Genomic DNA, 22,721 nt, shown 5'->3' with positions numbered 1-22,721 from the left:
TTCGGCTTCCACTGCCCTTCCTCTTGCCAGGTTATTGCCACCGTTCTAGACTTTCTTCCTGCATCCGTGTATGCTGTCAACGCATCCGCGATGGGGGCCGTCTCTCGTTTGGGTCGTACTAGCCAATTCCATTTTCCTAGCCATTGTAATGGTGCTTTTTTTATTTTGTCTGTTGCTACTATACTGCCGCCACCTAAGAGCGCCTCCTGAAGATCTTCTGTATTGTCTAAATACCATTTTAGAGAGTCCTTTTTCATTGGTATCCTTATCGTATGCGGCTCAGCACCAGTTACTTGTAATGCTCTTTCACGACTCTTTTTTATTAGTCCCGCCAACATCTCAATTTTTTGAAAAAGGGTTTTTGTTTGTTGTAAGGCTGGGGAAATCCATTCTGGAACCCATACCTCCCCCGTTTTCTTTTGAGATTGTGTCAAGGCCCCAAGCAAATACTTTGTACTATACCAGATGGTTAAGTCAATAGGTAAGTCAACATCGTGACGTCGGACCTGCCCTTGTATGACACAGTCCATAGTTTGTTGAAGCGCATCCTGAAGCTCTGGTGTTACCTGTATTTGACGGGTGGGGTTGGTTCCTTTCAAAAGTGGTCATAGTTTTTCTAACAACTCGTTGGGTATTCCCACTATTGGTTTTAACCATTGCAGATCTCCTAAAAGCTTCTGAGCATCATTCAGGATCTTTATTTGTAGTTGGAGCTGTAGCTTCTGTGGTACTACGAGCTGTTCTGATAAAGACCATCCAAGATATTTCCATAGAGCTGTACGCTGAACCTTTTCTGGAGCTATCACAAGGTGGCATTGAGCCAGTGCCTGTCGAATCTCCTCCACCTGTTGTTCCGTAAATGGTGCAGGCTGAGAAAAGAGGATATCATCCATGTAATGGTAGATGATAACGTTAGGCCATCGTCATCGAAAGGGTTGTCAAGCTGCGTCAACATACAGCTGACAGATAGTTGGGCATGCCTTGGGGCAAAACTGTCCATTCAAAACGATGGTCGGGACCTTCTCTATTTATTGCAGGCAAGGTAAAAGCAAACCGTTGTGTATCCCGCTGATGTAAGGCAATGGTAAAAAAGCTGTCCTTTAGATCTACGATTAACAGTGGCCAACCCTGTGGAATCATAGCCGGACTGGGTAGTCCTGGCTGCAATGCTCCCATAGGTTCCATTTGTTCATTTACTGCATGTAGGTCATGTAACAAACGATACTTGCCAGATCTCTTTTTAATAGCAAATATAGGAGTATTCCACGGGCTTGTAGATAACTTTAAATGTCCTTGGGCAAGTTGTTCTTGCACTAACTCATGAGCATGCTCAAGACTTTCCCTTTTTAAAGGCCATTGCTTAACCCATACTGGCTCGGCTGTTTTCCAGGTAATAGGAAGTGGGAAAGTCCATGCAACGGCCATTAAGCCAAAGGGTGCTCATTTGTTAGGACCATTCCTATCTGGGCTAGTATGTCTCGACCAATAAGACATTGCACAGTTGGAGGCAGTTGCACAACAGAAAAACTAGCAGTTATGGGTTTCTCATCCACATGAACCAAGATGGGTGGAGAGCGACTAGCCTGAGTACGTCCTCCTACCCCAGTCACAGTAGTTGCTGCCGGTTGCAGGGGCCAGTGTTGTGGCCAACATCTTGGGCTGATAATGCTGGAATCTGCCCCTGTGTCCAATAATCCCATCAAGGACCTTTATTGTCCTTGAAATTCAAGGTCTATTTTGCATCTAGGCCTTTCACTGAGATCCATAGTCAACAGTGTAAGTCCTCCCGTGGAGCCAAATCTCCCTTCTCATCTTAAGTCCTCTTTTATTGGTCTTATTCCTTTTGACATTTTTTCCAATGGTATTAATTGCGGAGTTCTCTGATTTTTCATAATTTGTATGGGTGGAAAGGGGGTGTGGGCCATGATCATAATTTCTCCCAAATAATCTGCATCAATAACTCCGGGGAGAACAAAGAGTCCAAGCATGGTAGTTGACGAGCATCCTAACAACAATGCGCCCACTGTTCGTCCCCCTATAGTGATTGGACCTTTCACTCTGGTGGGTATCTTCTGTGGGCTTGTTGTCATAATGGTAACATCTACTGCTGCTGCCAGGTCCATTCCGAGGCTCTCACTTGTGGCTGGCCGGAGGCAGCTGCTGACATCTGTTGAGCTGCAGCGGCGACTTGTGTCTGAGCGCTGCCACTGCGGTTCGACGCGCTCGAATTGGAGTTTCCCGAACTGCGACGACCCGCCCCGGTGTTGTGATTGTCCGTTTGGCATTTTTGACACCAGATTCCTGTAGCATTGCATTCACGACGGAAATGTCCCATTCCGCCACACCGGTAACACTTTATCCGTCCGCTTGAAGAGCCCCTTTGAGTGATCACAGAGGATGCTTGAAGGGGTGCAAGGGCGGCTAACACCTGATTCTGAGTTGCTTTCGCCTGTTCCTTTAATCCTAATCCCAATTCCTTAATAGCTTCCACGAGAAAAGCTTGTTGACCTGTCGGGACCTGGGCCATACGGTCTAAAGCATCTTCAATTGACCAATTGGCTCCTAACGTACTCAATACTGTCCTGGTAGCTGGATTACAGTTCTGTAGGGTGCACTGTTTTAGCAAGGCGCCACGCATATATTCCGGAACTCCAGCCCTCTCTATGGCGGAGGCAACTTTATCAATAAAAGTCCCAAACGTTTCATCCCGACCTTGTTTGATTCCCATATATATTGGCACTCCACCTGGGTCCTTTACCTTTTCCATAGCCTCCCTTACTAATCGCATTGCCTCTCTACACTTATCAGGCCCTATCAAAGCCTGAGCCTCCGTACGGAGGAAGGGTCCCAAACCCATCAGCTCTTTCACCGTCACACCATAGAGAGGGTCGCCTTGCTGACCCTGAGTTGCGACACTTTCATTCACTAATGCCTGCCAATGTGCATTAAATAACAGCTGCTGATGTTGTGTATAAATAAGTTTTACTATGCCTCGACAGTCAGCGGGCAGTAGCAACTGGGTTCCCCATACATAGTCAATCATTTGTTTCACTGGTTCACTATTTACCCCGAACTGGCTGACCGTGGACCGCAACTGGGATAACAACTTCCAATCCAGAGCAGAAATTGTTGCTTGCATACCTCCCCCAGCAATGGGTTGGAATACCACTGGCAACGTCAAAGTTCTGGCTGCTTCCAGTGCATCGCCATCCCCCTTTCCCAGACAATCTTTTGCGAGTGCAGCCCAAGCCTCCCTCTGCTCCCTTGCGATGGCCTCCGTAAGTTCACTCTCTGCCCCAGGGACAAGCTCACCAAGTGGGGGGGGGAGGCGTGGGCTCTTTAGGCTGGCACTCCTATTCCTCAGGAGGGTGTGATGGCTCACATGGTTCTCTTACCCCGTCCGTGCCTCCAGCGCAATTTTCTACACGGGGGGGGGGAGCATTACTTTTGAGACTGTAGGAGCCAGCGGGATGGATTCGAACCAGTCACGCTCATAGTTTTTATTCTTACTCTGTGCTGCTGATGCGTGCTCAGCAGCCTTCTTTTCTGCCTAATGTTGCAGCAACACATTGTGCACTATCCTCCAAAGCTTCCCTAACTTTTTAGCTGTCTTATCGTCCTCCAGGGTAGCTTCCCACAGTAAATCCCTAAATTTATGCCATTCGCTCAATTCATGCACTGTATGTGGATTCTGAAACACTCCCTTAGCATACCCATAAGGTAACAACCCTGGTAGGTCCTTTTGCAGATCTATACCGTTTATCTGCCGCTTCTGCAAGAATGCAGTAAATAAATCATATGCCGCTTGCCTTTCCATAGCTATTATCGTCAGCGCGCTGTTGCAGCCCTTCAAGGTCCGGCGGCACATATTGGCCGGGCTCGTCTATACGATCACCCAGGGCATGACATATTCCCAATTTTCACGCTTATTTCTGTCCTTGTTGCGTAGGACCCGAACCCCTTCGTCGCTCCGCCGTGGCGCCAAGCCGCTATCACGTCGGGGTCACCATTTGCTGAAGATGATGGGAGACAAGCCCACCCTGTAGTGCAACAAGTCTCAACTTTATTTGCAAAGATACAACTGTTTTATAGATACAATAATCAGGCACATTCATATTGCAAAAGCTAAGCTCATGAATGGTTCCCAGTTAGATGCAAACCTCGACCTTGTTTCAAGATACTCCAGATACTTGTGACTGCTTAACCTAAAATAAGCTCCTGCTTTCACATCCTATTATCATAAAACTCTCTTGCTCTCACGTCCTTGAGCAGGAGTCCAATATCTTATCGCTTAATGTTTACTGTCTAACCAGCTGTATTCTATCATGTCATCTTTCGTCTAGCCAAGTCTCCACAAAATTCTCCACACATACTCAGTGGTATAACTTCTACTGACAGCCTGTATTTTTTCAATGGGACCTGAGCAGTCCAAGTCAGTGGGATTGGAGACATCTCCCACCGGAAAGCAGCTGCTCATGTGACACAGTGCAAGTTGATAGACTCCAACGTGACCAACCTACCACTGTAGGTGGGGTCTGCATACCTGCTTTCTTGTACTGCCCAGATGCAGTGGCGTAAGTTCTAACGGCAGTATTCATTTTTTCAAAGGGAGCTGAGCACGCCAAGTGAGTGTTATTAGAGATAACTCCCACAGAAAAGTAGCTGCAAATATGACACAGTGCTGGCTAATAGACTACATGAGGACCTACTTACTACTTTTGGATTGGGTATGCCTTCTAGCTTTTTTGTAGCTCGAATACGCAGTGGTATAACTTACCGGACAGCATATATTTTTTCAATTGGAGTTGAGCAGTCCAAGTGAGTGGGATTGGAGATAACACTCACAGGAAAGCATGTACAAATGTGACACAGTGCTAGCGGATAGACTACATGGGAATCTACTTACTACTGTAGGTGGGGTCTGCCTTCCTGCTTTCTTGTAGCTCCCATACGCAGTGGTATAACGTCTACCGACAGTCTGTATTTTTTCAATGGGATCTGGGCAGTACAAGTGAGTGTTATTGGAGATAGCTCCCGCAGGAAAGCAGCTGCAAATGTGACACAGTGCTGGATGATAGACTACATGGGGACCTACTTACTTCTGTAGGTGGTGTCTGCCTTCCTGTTTTCTTGTAGCTACCATACACAGTGGTATAACGTCTACCGAAAGAATGTATTTTTAAAGGGACCTGACGAGGACGAGAGTGTGGGATTGGAGAAAGCTGCCTCAGGAAAAAACCTGCAAATGTGACACAGTGCTGGCTGATAGAATATGGGGACCAAATTACTACTATAGGTTGGGTCTGCCTTCCAACTTTTTTGTAGCTCCGATACGCAGTGGTATAACTTAAGCGACAGCATTTTTTTTTTTCAATGGGACCTGAGAAGTACAAGTGAGAGTTATTGGAGATAGCTCCAACAGGAAAGCAGCTGAAAATGTGACAGAGTCTGGCTGAAAGACTACATCGGGACCTATTTACTACAGTAGGTGGGGTCTGCGTACCTGTTTTTTTGTAATTCTCATACGCAGTGGTACAACCTAAAGGACAGCATATATTTTTTCAATGAAAGTTTAGCAGTCCAAGTGATTGGGATTGGAGATAGCGCCCACAGGAGAACAAATGCAAATGTGACACAGTTCTGACTGATAGACTACATGGGGACCTACTTACTTCTCTAGGTGGTTTCTGCCTTCCTGCTTTCTTGTTGCTCCCATACGCAGTGGTATAACTTCTACCAACAGCCTATATTTTTTCAATGGGAGATGAGCAGTCCAAGTGAGTGGGAATGGATATAGCTCCCAGAGGAAAGAACCTAAACATGTGACACAGTGCTGGCTGACGTCAATGGGACCTATGTACCACTGCAGATGGGGTCTGCGTACCTGTTTTCTGGTAGTGCCCAGATGCAGTTGCGTAAGTTCTACCGGCAACGTGTATTTTTTCAAAGGGAGCTGAGCAGGCCAAGTGCGTGGGACTGGAGATAACTCCCAAAGGAAAGTAGCTGCAAATATGACACAGTGCTGTCTGATAGACTACAATGGGACCTACGTACCACTGTAGATGGCGTCTGCGTACCTGTTTTATTAAATGTCCCACAGGCAGTGGTGTAACTTTAAATACCAAACTTTTAAATGGGAGCTGAGGAAACCAAAACCCGGGATAGGGTGTAAGTGCCACAGCAAAGCAGCTGCAAAGTTTGCACAGCGCTGGCAGATAGACTACATGGGGACCTACTTAAAACTGTAATTGGGGTCTGCCTTCCTGCTATCTTGAAGCTCCCATACGCAGTGGTACAACTTAACCGACAGCAAATATTTTTTCAATTGGAGTTGAGCAGTCGGAAGTTGTGTTCTGCCTGCTCCTTTCTTGTCGCTCACATATTCAGGGGTATAAGGAAAGCATGTATTTTTTCAATGGGAGTTGAACAGTCCAAGTGAATGGAATTAGAGATCGCTCCCACAGGAAAGCAGCTGCAAATGTGACACAGTGCTGGCTGATAGACTACATGAAGACCTACTTAACACTATCATTGGGATCTGCCTTTCTTCTTTATTGTAGCTCCTATACACAATGGTATAACTTAACCGACCGAATGTATTTTTCAAGGGAGCTGATGAGATAAAGAGTGTAGGATTGGAGAAAACTCAAACATGAAAGAAGCTGCAAATGTGAAACAGTGCTGGCTGATAGACTACATGGGGACCTACAGACTACCCCTAGGTGGGGTCTGCCTTCCTGCTTTCATGTTGCTCCCATAAGCAGTGGTATAACCTCTACCGACACTCTGTATTTTTTCAATGGGCGTTGAGCAGTCCACGGGAGTGGGATTGGAGATAGTTCCCACAGGAAAGCAGCTGCAAATGTGACACAGTGCTGGCTGATAGACTACATGGGGACCTACTTACTACTGTAGGTGGGGTCTGCCTTCCTGCTTTCTTGTAGCTCCCATACACAGTGCTATAACTTTACAAAAACCATGTATTTTTTCAATAGGAGTTGAACAGTCCAAGTGAGTGGGATTGGAGATAGCTCCCACAGAAAAACAGCAGCAAATGTGACACAGTGCTGGTTGAGAGAGTACATGTGGACCTACTTACTAGTGTAAATGGGGACTGTATTCCTGATTTCTTGCAACTCCCATATGCATTGCTACAACTTATACCGACAGACTGTATTTTTTCCAAGGGAGATGACGAGGTCAAGAGCGTCGGATTGGAGATAGCGCCCACAGGAAAGCAGATGCAAAGGTGATACAGTGCTTGCTGATAGACTGCATTGGGATCTACTTAACACTGTAGTTGACGCCTGCCTTCCTGCTTCCTTGTACCTCCCACAGGTAGTGGTATAACTTCTTCTGCCAGCATGTATTTTTTCAATGGGCGCTGAGCAGTCCAAGTGAGTGGGATTGGAGATAACTCCCATAGGAAAGCAGCTGCAAATATGACACAGTGCTGGCTGATAGAGTACATGGGGACCTACTTAACACAGTTGGGGTCTGTCTTCCTGCTTTCTTGCAGCTGCCATATGCAGTGGTATAACTTAACCAAGAGCATGTATTTTTTCAATGGGACCTGAGCAATACGAGTGTTATATGAGATAGCTTCCACAGGAAAGCAGCTGCAAATGTGACACAATGCTGACTGATAGTCTACATGGGGACCTACAGACTACTTTAGGTGGGGTCTGCCTCCCTGCTTTCTTGTAGTACCCATACGCAGTGGTATAACTTCAATCGACAAAATGTATTTTTTCAATGGGAGTTGAGCATTCCAAGTGAATGGATTGGAAAAAGCTACTATAGGAATGCAGCTGCACATGTGACACAGTGCTGCCTGACAGACTACATTGGGGCCTACTTACTACTTTAGGTGGGGTCTGCCTTCCAGCTTTTTTGTAGCTCCCATACGCACTGGTATAACTTAACCAACAGCATAAATTTTTTCAATGGGAGTTGAGCAGTCCAAGTGCATAGGATTGGAGATAGCTCCCACAGGAAAGCAGCTCCAAATGTGACATAGTGCTGGTTTCAAGTCTACATGGGGACCAACCTAGTACTGTAGATGGGGTCTGCCTTGCTGTTTTTTGTAGCTCCCATACACAGTGGTATAACTTCTACCGACACTATATTTTTTAAATGGCAGTTGAGTACTCCAAGTGAGTTCGATTGGAGATAGCTCAACTGCTGTAGTAAGTAGGTCAGTCTGTATTTTGGAAGGGAGCTGACAATGCCAAGAGCTTGGGATGGGAGATACCTCCCACAGGAAAGCAGCTGAAAATGTGACATAGTGCTTATTGAGAGAGTACATTGGGACCTACTTACTACTTTCGGTGGGTTCTTCCTTCCAGCTTTCTTGTAGATCCTATATGCAGTACTATAACTTAACGGAAAGCATGTATTTTTTCAATTGGAGCTGAGCAGTGCAAGTGAGTGGGATTGGAGACAGCTCTTACAGGAAAGCAGCTTCAAAAGTGCCACAGTGCTGGATGAGAGAGTACATGGGGACCTACTTACTACTGCAGGTGGGGTCTCCCTTCAAGCCTTTTTATAGCTCCCATACGCAGTGGTATAACTTAAGAGACAGCATATATTTTTTCAATGGGAACTGAGCAGTCCAATTGAGTAAGATTGTAGCTGACACCCACAAGAAAGCAGATGAAAACGTTAGACAGTGCTGACTGATAGACTACATGGGGAGCTACTTACTACTTACTGTAGCTGGAGTTTGCCTTCCTCCTTTCTTCTAGCTCCCATTTGTGTTGGTATAATTTCTACCGACAGTCGGTATTTTTTCAATGGGAGTTGAGCAGTCCACGTGAGTGGGATTGGAGATAGCTCCCATAGGGAAGCAGTTGCAAATGTGACACAGTGATGTCTGAGAGACTACATGGGGATCTACTTACTACTGTAGGTGGGGTCTGCCTTGCTGCTTTTTTGTAGCTCCCATAAGCAGTGGTATAACTTAAATGACAGCCTTTATTTTTTCAGTGGGAGTTGAGCAGTCCAAGTGAGTAGGATTTGAGATAGCTTTCACAGGAAAGCAGCTGAAAACGTTACACAGTGCTGGCTGATAGACTACATGGGGACCTAGTTCATGCAGTAGTTGGGGTCTGCCTTCTTTCTTTTTTGTAGCTTTCATATGCAGTGGTATAACTTCTACCGACATTCTGTATTTTTTCAATGGGATCAAAGCAGTCCAATAGAGTGGGACTGGAGATAGCTCCCAAAGGAAAGCAGCTGCAAATGTGACACAGTGCTGGCTGATAAAGTACATGGGGACCTACTTAACACTATATGTGGGGTCTGCCTTCCTGCTTTCTTGTAGCTCCCATACGCAGTGGTATAACTTAACCGACAGTTAGTATTTTTTTCAAGGTGAGTTTAGCAGTCCAAGTGAGTGGGATTGGAGATAGCTTTCACAGGACAGCAGCTGCAAATGTGACAAAGTGCTGGCTGATAGACTACATGGGGACCTACTTACTACAATCGGTGGGGTCTGCGTACCTGTTTTTTTGTAATTCTCATACGCAGTGGTATAACTTAACCGACAGCATATATTTTTTCAATGGGAGTTGAGCAGTTTATGTGATTGGGATTGGAGATAGCTCCCAAAGGAAAGCAGCTGCAAATGTGACACTTTGCTGCTCATAGACTACATGGGGACCTACTTACTACTGTAGTTGGGGTCTGCCTTCCTGCTTTCTTGTACCTCCCCTACGCAGTGGTATAATGCTGAAGACGACAGGAGACAAGCCCACCCTGTAGTGCAACAAGTCTCAACTTTATTTGCAAAGATACAGTTCTTTTATAGATACAATAATCAGGCTCATACATATTGCAAAAGCTAAGATCATCATTGGTTCCCAGTTAGGTGCAAACCTCTCCCTTGTTTCAACAAACTCCAGATACTTGTGGCTGCTTAACCCAAACTAAGCTCCTACTTTCTCATCCTGTTATCATACAACTCTTCTGCTCTCACGTCCTTGAGCAAGAGTCCAATATCTTATCGCTTAATGCTCACTGCCTAACCAGCTGTATTCTATCATGTCCTCTTTCCTCTAGCCAAGTCTCCATAAAACTCCCCACATTTCCCCCATTTTCTTTTTTGGAAAATGATATTAGCCTGCCACATTCTCTCAAATGTTATTTCTATTGTCCGTTAAATACAATTTATAAAACAGGAAAACACTAACAATATGGATAAAACAATACCCATAAAGCCAATTCCATACATTATAACATTTCGCAAACAAGGGCCTATTCCCCATCCCTTAAACAATCCTTCAAGTCCTAATCCCTCTTCTTGTTTCAACTGATGTAATCCCTGTTTGGCATGTATCGAGGTGGAATGGTCTGACAGATTCATACAACACATGCCCTCATATTCTTCACATCCATGTCCGTGGGCTAATAATAAAAAGTCTATGGCAGCTCTATTTTGTAACACCACATGATTTACACTTTGAACGTCAACTGTTAACATATCAATCATTTCTAAAGTTTTATTTAACTCGTCTTTAGTCCAACATCCTAACTGTTTAGCCTAGTTCATGACCTTATTGGCTGCTCCTCCTGGCAAAAGGGTGGCAACTATGACTTGCTTCAGTTCACTACAAAATCGTGGGGGATCAATATCAGTACAATCAAACTCATAAGAACTACGTTTTTTGCGGGAGCTGTTATTATGGTCAGCAAGCTGCATTAGCGTGGTTAAGTTAGGGTGGAATAAAGAGAATTTCCCCAAATAACAGGGTCCACCCGGGGGATGTACTGGTATTCCGTTCCAGGACCTTTCTCCACAGATTAAAAATATACCCGTGGGCAATTTCTTCAGAGACATTACAGCTGGAATACAATTGCTTAAATATCGTTTCTGACTTCAAAGAAGACTCTAAGGTGGCCCAATATTTTCGATTCCTCTATTAAAGTCATGGATATCCTGTGACATAAAACTTATCCAATTTTCCCCCAGTTCCATTAGTACCAAAGCTTGCATCGGCACTTCCAAACATGTCTATTTCCTCAGGGGGTGAGGCTAATATGGTATTAAGGGACTTAGTTATCTCACATTGACGTTTCCCATCTGAATGATCGTGATCACTGCTAATTGTGTTCAGCCCTGTCCTATTACACAAGGTGTTATTGTCTACAAGTCCACAAAATTCCACCGGATTCCACACGGGCAATCCTATCAAACACGTTTTAAAAGGATTAGTAACCCCTCCCAAACTAAGACAAAGAGATGATTGACCAGTTGGATTAGCAAAGGTTATCCAAATATTATCTCTAGGCTGATTAAAATGCATCAAGCTGTTACCTATTATAGTTACATTAAAAGCTATGGTTATAACAAAACACCTCATTATTATTCATTAAATTCACTGTCTTTTTGTTATATAACCTTCAGTCTTTTTATTGTTAGCCAGTCCTCCAATGACCTCAAGACGAGGGTGTATTCATTCTTCAATCTCTTCCTGTTCTTTTTACCGTCAGATGATTTGATCTCTGCAGCTTCAAGGACAGCTCTTGTCCACCTGGCTGGCACCCAAATGGATCCTGTGAGAGAATCAACACACAAATATCCACGTCCCCAGTATGATACTTTGGCCGGAGGCTGCCATATCCCTGTTTTAGGGTCACGATATTTAACCCATATTTCTTTCTCTCTCTTCTTTTGTGCCTTTGGATTATGATGTATTATTACAGGTGGTAGCTTCTGTTCCCCAAACACACACAGGTGGTTCATAACAAATAAGGCCTTTATCAATTTCCTATGTGGGTCATTCACATCCCCATATTTACCAAGATATCTTTTTAGAGTCCCATTAGCTCTTTCTATGATGGCCTGTCCTGTGAGGGAATGGGGAATCCCTGTTACATGTTTAACTCCCCATTGCCTCATAAACTGTTCTATGCTTCTACTTATATAGGCCGGCCCATTGTGTGTCTTTATTTTCTGCGGAATTCCCATTGTTGCAAAACAACTATATCAATGACGCTCCACATGTATGGCCCTCTCCCCTGTCTGTGCTGTTGCCCGAACGAATTTGCTCCATGTTTCTATGGTTACATGCACATATTTTAGTCTTCCAAACTTTGCCACGAGTGACATCCATCTGCCAAACTTCAACCCCTTGTTTACACCATGTGCTCACATCTGCCACGACCAGCACCTCCTCTCACTCCACCCCATGCCTACCTCTTTCGTACCTTCCACCTCTCACGTTACAACCTGAGATCTTCCAGACGCCTACCACATCTCCCGCTCCCTATGCTCGATGACTCCAGTGTCCTGTGGCACGGGCTGATACATAACATGTCTGCCCAGCACATATGCTAGCTGAGCCAATTGCAGGAAGATATGATCAGATGCTGGTCGTGTTCCACTTCACTATTCAATCCTGCCAATAGTTGAGTGACTCCATCTTGATATGCATCACGGCAAGCACTCCAAAGGAACACGTCAATCTGCAAGAGAGACTCAGTAGACCGTTATATCTTCTGCGCCCCATGCTCTCCCCCTCCCTAAGACGGTTGAGCTATGAGTGCATTTAACGACCGCCTGTCCCTCGCTAGTGTGAGGGATACCGTGGCTCAATGCATGGAGATAGCTGGTATGTCCATGACCCCTCTGGGCAGCCTGCTCTACTGATTTTAAAAACTCAAATTTTACTAACAAGAATCAGATCTCCATAATCAGCAGCAAAGCTAGCATGTTTATATTACTTCTAATTGGTTCTTTTTCTAAAAGCCAGCTGTAGTTTTCTGTGAGAAGCCTTGCAGTTTCACACGCTGCCGCAGCCTCCTCCCTTCCCGAAGCTGCTATCTCGTATGCATTTTTGCTTCTTCGTTTCTCACAGTCGAGAGCAGCTCAAGGACAATCTGCACATTAGTTTAGCAACTCATGCCTGGTAAGCTTCTTATCCACTGAAAAAAAAAGCAGAGCTACCAAACAAAGTTATTATACTCGTGCTAAAGGTAAAATCTCTATCAGGTCTATGTTGCAAAGTTGTATGACTAATACTACTTATATTACTAATCAAGTCTTCTAATGTCATTGAGGTTTGGTTACTTTGTTTGCTAGGCCAGTATCCTAATTTGCATAGCTGAGTTAATAAAGCAGATACTCCTACACCTGGAGCAAATATACTAGTTGCTATTATTGCTGAGGGATACCAAAGGTAACATAGTCATCATATTCGCCAGTAAATGCATGCACAAATTGTTTTGTACAATGATGTTTCTAAATCATTGTGTAATTAGGCATCAAGATCGTCAGTTGTCTCAGACCTCATGGTCCCCTTTGTAATCTCGAGGATATTCCAGGCCATGCCTTGTCCGCACAGATCAGAAAAATTCCCTTTGGTAACTGTACAGGAACAAGATAGGACCTGGATCTTTTTGGTGAAGTATAATTGCACCAAGACTTTGTGTTCTTATACATGCCCAGGATGGGATCCACATTCTGTCCCAAATGTTTTGGTATTGCTGGTAAAATTAAACATAACACAACAGTCCATCTTTATAGATCCCAATAATTATAACTCCTGTGGCTCTGTTGTCATTATTGGCAACCATGAAATGATCAAATCCCAGCTGTCAACTTTGCCATTACCCTTAACTAATGGATTTGGTTTTAATGCATTTGGTACAGGCCACTGTGACACATCTGATGGAACTCCCACCAAACAGGTAGAAAAAGGATTATCTGGAGTGGCCATTGAAAAACATATTGTAGACTGATTGATTCCTTTGGCCAGTGTAAGCCACATGTTTTGCTTGGGTTCTTGAAATTGCCTAAAACTGTTTACCACAATCATTTGAAGCATCAATAGTATGACAAAATCCTTTTTTTTTTTTTTTACTCCTGATTAAAAAAAAAAGATCCTTCACCAATGAGTCGAAAACACAGATCAGTTTTTATAAACCTTTTTAACCCTTTTTTCTTTCTTTTTTACCGTGTCACTGACTTAATGCCAAAATGAGTCAATGAGTCTAAAACACAAACCACCTTTTAGCTTCTCAATGTCAAAATGTTCTGTTCTTCCAAGATCCATTCCTGACACCTAAACCACCTTAGAAAGTTTCCACTGTAAGAAAACGACTATTCATCATCACATTTACAGCAAAATGCATAACATCACGACCAACAGTTTTTACACTATTTGAGGCAAGGGACTGAGGATGGAAAGGATGAGCGCAGCGGTCTGTGAGGGCTGGAGCCGGCGGTGTCGGTGCGCGGTGTGTGTGGGGGGGCACTCCGGAGACACTGACCGGGCGCAGGAAGCGACTGCGTGGCGGCGGATGGAAGAGGCGGGGAGGGGGGGGTCTGACTCACTCCATGCCGTCCCCGGCGCCAGCGACGCAGTCGGTATTACTCTCTCCCGTGTTTTCTTTTTCGTCCCTCGCGTGACCGATGGTGCCCAGTCTGACATGGGTTTGCGCTCCCCCACTTTCCTCTGATCATCCTGCGCTGCACCCCCGCCCGACTCCGCCCGCTCGGCATTCCCCTGCAAGTGGTCCCAGGGTAACTCGGCGGGCTGGGCTCGAATGGGAAGCAGCTCTCCCGCGGGAGCTCTGCTCCGAAGCCCCTTCGCCTCTCTAACCACACCACCCCCCGTCTCGTCACCAGACTCCGTCTTCTAGCTCTCAGTTCTGCCAAACCTCCACGTAGATCACTCATCTTCGGTGGCCAACGAGGCGGCTGACTTTTCCCCTTTGTCCCGCCTCCATTTCCGTCAGGCGCCAACTTTGGCGGATCGTGGGCTGGCTGACTTTTCTCTTTTCTCGGTATCATCCGCCTCAGCGCCGCTCCCGGCACTACTCTCGGTGCTGCTCAGGGCGCTGCTCTCGGCGCCTCTCCCGGCACTACTGTCGGTGCCTCTTCTGGCGCTGACCGCTCTACACGGGGGGGGGGAAGCATTACTTTTCAGAAGGTAGGAGCCAGCGGAGTGGTTTGGAACCAGTCATGCTCATCGTTTTTATTCTTACTCTGTGCTGCTGATGTGTGCTCAGCAGTCTTCTTTTCTGCCTGATGTTACAACAACTCATTGTGCACTATGCTCCAAAGCTTCCCTAACTTTTCAGCTATCTTATCATCCTCCAGGGTAGCCTCCCACAGCAAATCCCCAAATTTACGCCATTCGCTCAATTCATGCACTGTATGTGGATTCTGAAACACTCCCTTAGCATACCCATAAGCTAACAACCCTGGTAGGTCCTTTTGCAGATCTATACCGTTTATCTGCCGCTTCTGCAAGAATGCAGTAAATAAATCATATGCTGCTTGCCTTTCCATACCTATTTGTCAGCGCACTGTTGCAGCCCTTCAAGGTCCGGCGGCACGTATTTGCCGGGCTTGTCTATACGGTCACCCAGGGCATGTCGTGTTCCCAATTTTCACGCTTATTGCCATCCTTGCTGCATAGGACCCTTCGTCGCTCCGCCGTGGCGCCCAGTTGGTATATCACGTCCTTCGTGTATCGCGTCGGGGTCACCATTTGCTGAAGACGACGGCAGATAAGCCCACCTTGTAGTGCAACAAGTCTCAACTTTATTTGCAAAGATAAAACTGTTTTATAGATACAATAATCAGGCTCATATGTATTGCAAAAGCTAAGCTCATCATTGGTTCCCAGTTAAATGCAAACCTCGCCCTTGTTTCAACAAACTCCAGATACTTGTGGCTGCTTAACCCAAACTAAGCTCCTGTTTTCTCATCCTGATATCATACAACTCTCTTGCTCTCACGTCCTTGAGCAGGAGTCCAATATCTTATCGCTTAATGCTCACTGCCTAACCAGCTGTATTCTATCATGTCCTCATTCCTGTAGCCAAGTATCCACATAACTCCCCACAGTATAACTTAAACGACAGCGTATTTTTTTTCAATGTGATCTGAGCAGTCCAAGTCAGTGGGATTGGAGACATCTACCACCGGAAAGCAGCTGCAAATTTAACACAGTGCTGGCTGATAGACTACATGTGGACCTACTTATTACTGTAGGTGGGGTCTGCCTTCCTGCTTTCTTCTAGCTCCCATACGCAGTGGTATAACTTAACGGAAAGCATGTAGCTTTTAATGGGAGCTGAGCAGTCCATGTGAATGGGATTGGAGATAGCTCCCACCGGAAAGCAGCTGCAAATTTAACACAGTCCTGGCTGATAGACCACATGGGGACTTATTTAGTACTATAGGTGGGGTCTGCCTTCCTGCTTTCTTGTAGTAACCATACACAGTAGTATAACTTCTACAGATAGTAAGTATTTTTCCAGTGGGATTTGAGCAGTCCAAGTGAGTGGGATTTTATATAGCTCGCACAGGAAAGCAGCTGTAAACGTGACACAGTGCTGGCTGACAGAATACATGGAGACCTACGTACTACTGTAGGTGGGGTCTGCCTTCCTGCTTTCTTGTAGCTCCTATACGCAGTGGTATAACTTCTACCGATAGTCATTATTTTTTCAGTGGGAGTTGAATAGTCCAAGTGAGTGGGATTGGATATAGCTCCCACAGGAAAGCAGCTGCAAATGTGACACAGTGCTGGCTGATAGAATACATTTGGACCTACTTACTACTGTAGGTGGGGTCTTCCTTCGTGCTTTCTTGTAGCTCCCATACACAGTGGTATAACGTCTACCGACAGTCTGTATTTTTTCAATGGGATCTGGGCAGTACAAGTGAGTGTTATTGGAGATAGCATTCACAGGAAAGCAGCTGCAAATGTGACACAGTGCTGGCTGATAGACTACATGGGGACCTACTTACTTCTGTAGGTGGTGTCTGCCTTCCTGCTTTCTTGTAGCTACCATACACAGTGGTATAACTTCTACCGAAAGAATGTATTTTTAAAGGGACCTGACGAGGACGAGAGTGTGGGATTGGAGAAAGCTGCCTCAGGAAAAAACCTGCAAATGTGACACAGTGCTGGCTGATAGAATATGGGGACCAAATTACTACTATAGGTTGGGTCTGCCTTCCAACTTTTTTGTAGCTCCGATACGCAGTGGTATAACTTAAGCGACAGCATTTTTTTTTTTCAATGGGACCTGAGAAGTACAAGTGAGAGTTATTGGAGATAGCTCCAACAGGAAAGCAGCTGAAAATGTGACAGAGTCTGGCTGAAAGACTACATCGGGACCTATTTACTACAGTAGGTGGGGTCTGCGTACCTGTTTTTTTGTAATTCTCATACGCAGTGGTACAACCTAAAGGACAGCATATATTTTTTCAATGAAAGTTTAGCAGTCCAAGTGATTGGGATTGGAGATAGCGCCCACAGGAGAACAGATGCAAATGTGACACAGTTCTGACTGATAGACTACATGGGGACCTACTTACTTCTCTAGGTGGTTTCTGCCTTCCTGCTTTCTTGTTGCTCCCATACGCAGTGGTATAACTTCTACCAACAGCCTATATTTTTTCAATGGGAGATGAGCAGTCCAAGTGAGTGGAATTGGAGATAGCTCCCAGAGGAAAGAACCTAAACATGTGACACAGTGCTGTCTGATAGACTTCAATGGGAGCTATGTACCACTGCAGATGGGGTCTGCGTACCTGTTTTCTGGTAGTGCCCAGATGCAGTTGCGTAAGTTCTACCGGCAACGTGTATTTTTTCAATGGGCGTTGAGCAGTCCAAGTGACTGGAATTGTCGACAGCTCCCACAGGAAAGAAGGGAGAAATGTGACACGATGCTGGCTGGTAGACTACATGGGGACCTTCTTAACACTGTTATTAGGTTTTGCCTTCCTGCTTTCTTGTAATTCCCATTGGTATAACTTAACCGCCATCATATATTTTTTAAATGGGAGCTAAGCAGTCCAAATGAGTGGGATTGGAGATAGCTCCTACAGGAAAGCAAGTGTAAATGTGACACAGTTCTGACTGATAGACTACATAGGGATCTACTTACCACTGCAGGTGGTGTCTGCCTTCCTGGTTTCTTGTACCTCCCATATGCAGTGGTATAACTTCTACCCACAGCATATATTTTTTCAATGGGAGTTGAGCAGTCCAAGTGAGTGGGATTGGAGATAGCTACCACAGGAAAGGAGGTGCAAATGTGACACTGTGCTGGCTGATACACTACATAGGGACCTACTTACTATTGTAGGTGGGGTCTGTCTTCCTGTTTTCTTGTACCTCCCATATGCAGTCGTATAACTTCTACCGACAGCATATATTTTTTCAATCGGAGTTGAGCAGTCCAAGTGACTGGAATTGGAGATAGCGCCCATAGGAAAGCAGCTGGAAATGTGAAACAGTGCTGGCTGATAGACTACATGGGGGCCTACTTCCTACTTTAGGTGGGGTTTGCCTTCCAGCTTTCTTGTAGATCCCATACACAGTGGTATGACTTAACCGACAGCATATATTTTTTCAATGGGACCTGAGCAGTTCAAGTGACTGGGATTTGAGATAGCTCCCACAAGAATGCAGCTGGAAATGTGATGCAGTGATGGCTGAGAGAATACATTGGGACCTACTTACTACTGTAGGTGGTGTCTGCCTGCCTTCTTTCTTGTAGCTCCCATCGGCAGTGGTATAACTTCTACCGCCACCATGTATTTTTTCTATGGGTGCTGAGCAGACACAGTGAGTGGGATTAGAGGTAGTGCCCACAGGCAAGCAGGTGCAAATGTGACACAGTGCTGGCTGATAGACTACATGAGGACCTACTTACTAGTGTAGGTGGGGTCTCCCTTCCTGCTTTCTTGTAGTTCCCATTCGCAGTGGTATAACTTCTACCGAGTCTGTATTTTTTCAATGGGACCTGAGCAGTACAAGTGAGTGTTATTGGAGATAGCTCCCTGTAGTGGATCTGGGATGGTAGTGATTTTCCACAGCAGCTCCTGCAGTGCTGTGCTTACTGTTGATATCAATATTATGACTACCACTTGCACAGCATCAGGACTGTCCCTCCAGCATTCCTTCCCCCACCTTCACCAATAGCTGTGGGTGGGCATGATCTTGGGAGGGACCATGGCCAGGACAGCTGACCCAGGCTGACCAAGGAGATATTCCATATTATATGACATCAGCTCAGTAATATAAACTGGGGGAGAGGTGCAGGAAGGGGAGGCGATATTCATTTCTGGCCTTCCAAAAGCAACCGCTATGCGTCCTGAAGCCCTGCTTCTCGGGAGGTGGCCGGACATCGCTGCTGATGGGAAGTAGAGAGTAACAGCTTTATCTGCTTTTGCTTTGCTTCCCGCGCACGCGACTTTACTGCTTATTTATTAAACTGCTTTTATCTCAACCCACGAGACTCCCATCTTATTTTCTCCCCTTCCCTGGCTTGCTGAGGAGGTGGGGGATAAAGCGGTGTGGTGGGCACCTGGCATCAAGCCAGGCTCAAACTACCACACTCCCACAGGAAAGCAGCTGCAAATGTGACACAGTGCTGGCTGATAGACTACATGGGGACCTACTTACCACTGCAGGTGGGGTCTGCCTTCCTGGTTTCTTGTACCTCCCATATGCAGTGGTATAACTTCTACCCACAGTCTGCATTTTTTCAGTGGGAGTTGAGCAGTCCAGGTGAGTGGGATTGGAGACAGCTTTCACAGGAAAGCAGCTATTTGGCGAAGTTTTTTGTCTCTTGGCCTGAAAAAATCAGACTTAAAGTGTGAAAACTAGACTCGAATCCTGAAACAAGGCTCGAAGCCTGAAAAATGGACCAGACTCAAAATCTGAAAAACCCAGACTGAAAGCCTGAAACCAGGCTCGAAGCCTGAAAACCTAAGCAGTCCAAGTAAGTGGGATTGGAGATAGCTCCCACAGGAAAGCAACTGAAAATGTGACACAATGCTGGCTGATAGACCACATGGGGACTTATTTAGTACTATAGGTGGGGTCTGCCTTCCTGCTTTCTTGTAGCTCCCATACGCAGTGGTATAACTTCTACCGATAGTCATTATTTTTTCAGTGGGAGTTGAATAGTCCAAGTGAGTGGGATTGGATATAGCTCCCACAGGAAAGCAGCTGCAAATGTGACACGGTGCTCGCTGATAGACTACATGGGGACCTACTTAAAACTGTGCTGGGGTCTGTCTTCCTGTTTTCATGTACCTCCCATACTCAGTGGTATAACTAAAGTGACAGCATATATTTTTTTAAATAGGAGCTGAGCGGTCCGAGTGAGTGGGATTGGAGATAGCTCCCACAGGAAAGAAACTGCAAATGTCAAACAGTGCTGGCTGATAGACTACATGGGGACCTACTTACTACTGTAGGTTGGGTCTGCCTTCCTACTTTCTTGTAGCTCCCATATGCAGTGGTATAACTTAAGCGATAGCATATATATTTTCAATGGGACATGAGCAGTCCAAGTGAGTGGGATTGGCCTCTTCCCGGACCAGGTCTGCGTGGAGGGTGGTCGGTGTCCCAGGGAGGTGAGGGCGTCACACACACAGGGAGGGGTTGGGCTACCTTGGCCAGGTGGGCCCGAAGCTTGTTCTTGGCATCTCGGCGATGCAGTTGGTGAGGGTCACGTTCACCCTGTTGAACTGGCACCGCATCTCGGTGGCTGTCACCTCCATCAGGTTCTCAATGGAGTCCCGCAGCTGGGCGGAGGCCACCCGCTCTCTCTGCGTCTGGAGGATGTTGTCGTCACTGAACTTGGCCCACGACTCGGGCACGGAGATGCTGGAGGGAGGAAAGGAGAGGCCCGCGGTCAGCCCGTGCTGGGAGGGCCAGGCCCTGCACAGACACAGCCTTCCCTGGTGGCCTTTCCTGTCGGGGAAAGGGAGCGGCACCGAGCATCCCGGGACGGCCGGGTGCCAGCGCTGCCAGGCGCGCACTCACGTGGCATCTACCCGCTGCACCCCGTGGTAGTAGCTGATGCCGTCGGAGCAGTTCCTCAGCTGGTGGCACTTGCCGTTGATGCGGCGGGCTGCCTGCTTGTTGGCCAGGTCCTTCTCCAGCTCGTGCTGGGCCCCCCAGTTGGTCCTTAAACACACAGGGACAGCCGTGGTGGCCACGTGTGGGTGGGACGGTCTCCTCCCCTTCCCATGGCCACGCAGCTCCCTTTCTCCCTTCCTCCCACCCCCCCCCTCCATCCCTCCCGGGCAGCTCTGTGCTCCCACCAACATCACTGCCCGCTCCCCAGGGAGATACGGGGCTCCTCCTTACATGAGCTGGGCTTTTGCCTTCTCCAGGAATAGCCGTATCCTCTCCTGGCAGGCCCTGATGCCATCCACTTCCTGGACAGAGAGAGGCAAAGCACAAGCCATCAGAGGCCACGCTCCAGCGTCACAGCTGACAGCTCTGCTGACCTCAACTGGAAGGTGGGATCTGCGTCCAGACTTACTGTTAAAAGCTCTTTCTGCACCTCGTCATGGACAAGGTCGATGCCCATCCTCTTCTCCCGCTGCAGGAGGCACTCCCGAGCAACCTGTTGGGGAGAGGCCGTTGGTGCCGGCTGCAGGGCTTCCCGCAGGGATGCTGCCCGGCTCAGGACAGGGCAGACAAGAAAGGGGAGGTGGACACAGAGATGAGGACAAGGGCAAGCAGTGCCCTGGGCAGCCGGTTTAGGCCACGACTAATGGGTGGCAGAGCTCGTTTCATGCAGTGGCAACATGAAAGCCCCAGGAGAGAGCACACGTGTCCCTGGTGCAGCGGCAGCAGTGGGCTACAGCTTGCGGCCCACGCACAGGGTGCTCACCTGGAGAGGGGCCTCTGTCTCGGCCAGAGCTCTCTCCAGCCGTGCCTTCATCTCTCTCAGGGCATCGCTCTCCTTGATGATCTCTGCCAGCTCATGGCAGAGCTCCGCCTTCCAAAACTCAATGTCGCTGACTCGCTGCCCCAGCTTCTTTGTGTTGTCTGCCTGGCTCTTGCTGGTCTGTTGGTATTTGTCCTGCACCAGGCGGGAGGTATCCGCCGTCAGCAGCTCCGCCTTGCGCCGGGACGTCTCCACCTCGTGGTAGTTGCTCTGGTTGGAGCGGTACCAGGGCTGTAGCGGGTGAAAAGCGCCGTTCTGTTTGACACAGAAGGCAACATCTCACTGGGGCTCAAGCCCTGGCAGGTGCCAGACAAGGGAGTCAGAGTGGGGTGGGTGGCAGCGGCCTTATAGTAGGCTCTGGGCATCCAGGGGAGGCCGTAGCTCTGCAGCACGGCGTAGCGAGGAGCACGGTTCTTGTAGCTCGAAGCCATGGGGCTGATGGCAGGCAGAAAGCGGGCAGGAGTTGACTTGGGGTGAGCGGATGTGACGGTTAAGGGAGAGCCAAGCAGGTCCATTCTCTTCCGGGACGTGTCCTGCACAGAGGAGACGGGAGAAGACAACTTCCCTCAGTCAGCTCCTGCACTTGCCTGACAGCAACAGCTGAGAGCACAAACGGCGACGCACACGGCACCCACACGTGGCCTGTGCTAAAGCCCTTGAAAAGAAATCCCTCCCCAAGCGTTTGCCTAAGTCAGGGTTGGACTGTGGGGCTGGGATCCAGCACCAGGTCGGAGGAGCAAACCACGGCTGCTGAGGAGAAGGGCTGACACTGGGCCTTCATCTTCCTTCAATCTGTCAGTCCAGGGCAAGTGCACTTGCCCTTCCTCCACTGCCCATCTCTTTCTTTTGGCTGGCGTATCTGCTGACCTCAGAGGCCTCCAGGGATCATTTTCACTTGAAAAGCTCCATTGCCAGCCCCGAGGGCTGTGAAGACACAGCCGCTCCCAGCTCAGCGCCAGCTGTGGGCCAGGGACTCCATCCTCATCCTCTCTGTCTTC

General features: G+C 47.2%; 1 pseudogene; it reads right to left on the bottom strand.

Annotated features, from left to right (window-relative positions):
- Positions 1-211: 211 nt before the first annotated feature.
- LOC133628525 (tektin-3-like) lies at positions 212-22,238 on the bottom strand (annotated as a pseudogene).
- Positions 22,239-22,721: the final 483 nt, after the last annotated feature.

Source organism: Colius striatus, chromosome W (assembly GCF_028858725.1).
Source record: "Colius striatus isolate bColStr4 chromosome W, bColStr4.1.hap1, whole genome shotgun sequence".
In the NCBI taxonomy this organism is placed as follows: Eukaryota; Metazoa; Chordata; class Aves; order Coliiformes; family Coliidae; genus Colius; species Colius striatus.
The sequence above is the reverse complement of the archived record's forward strand: the minus strand, read 5'-3'. Positions and strand labels throughout refer to the sequence as shown.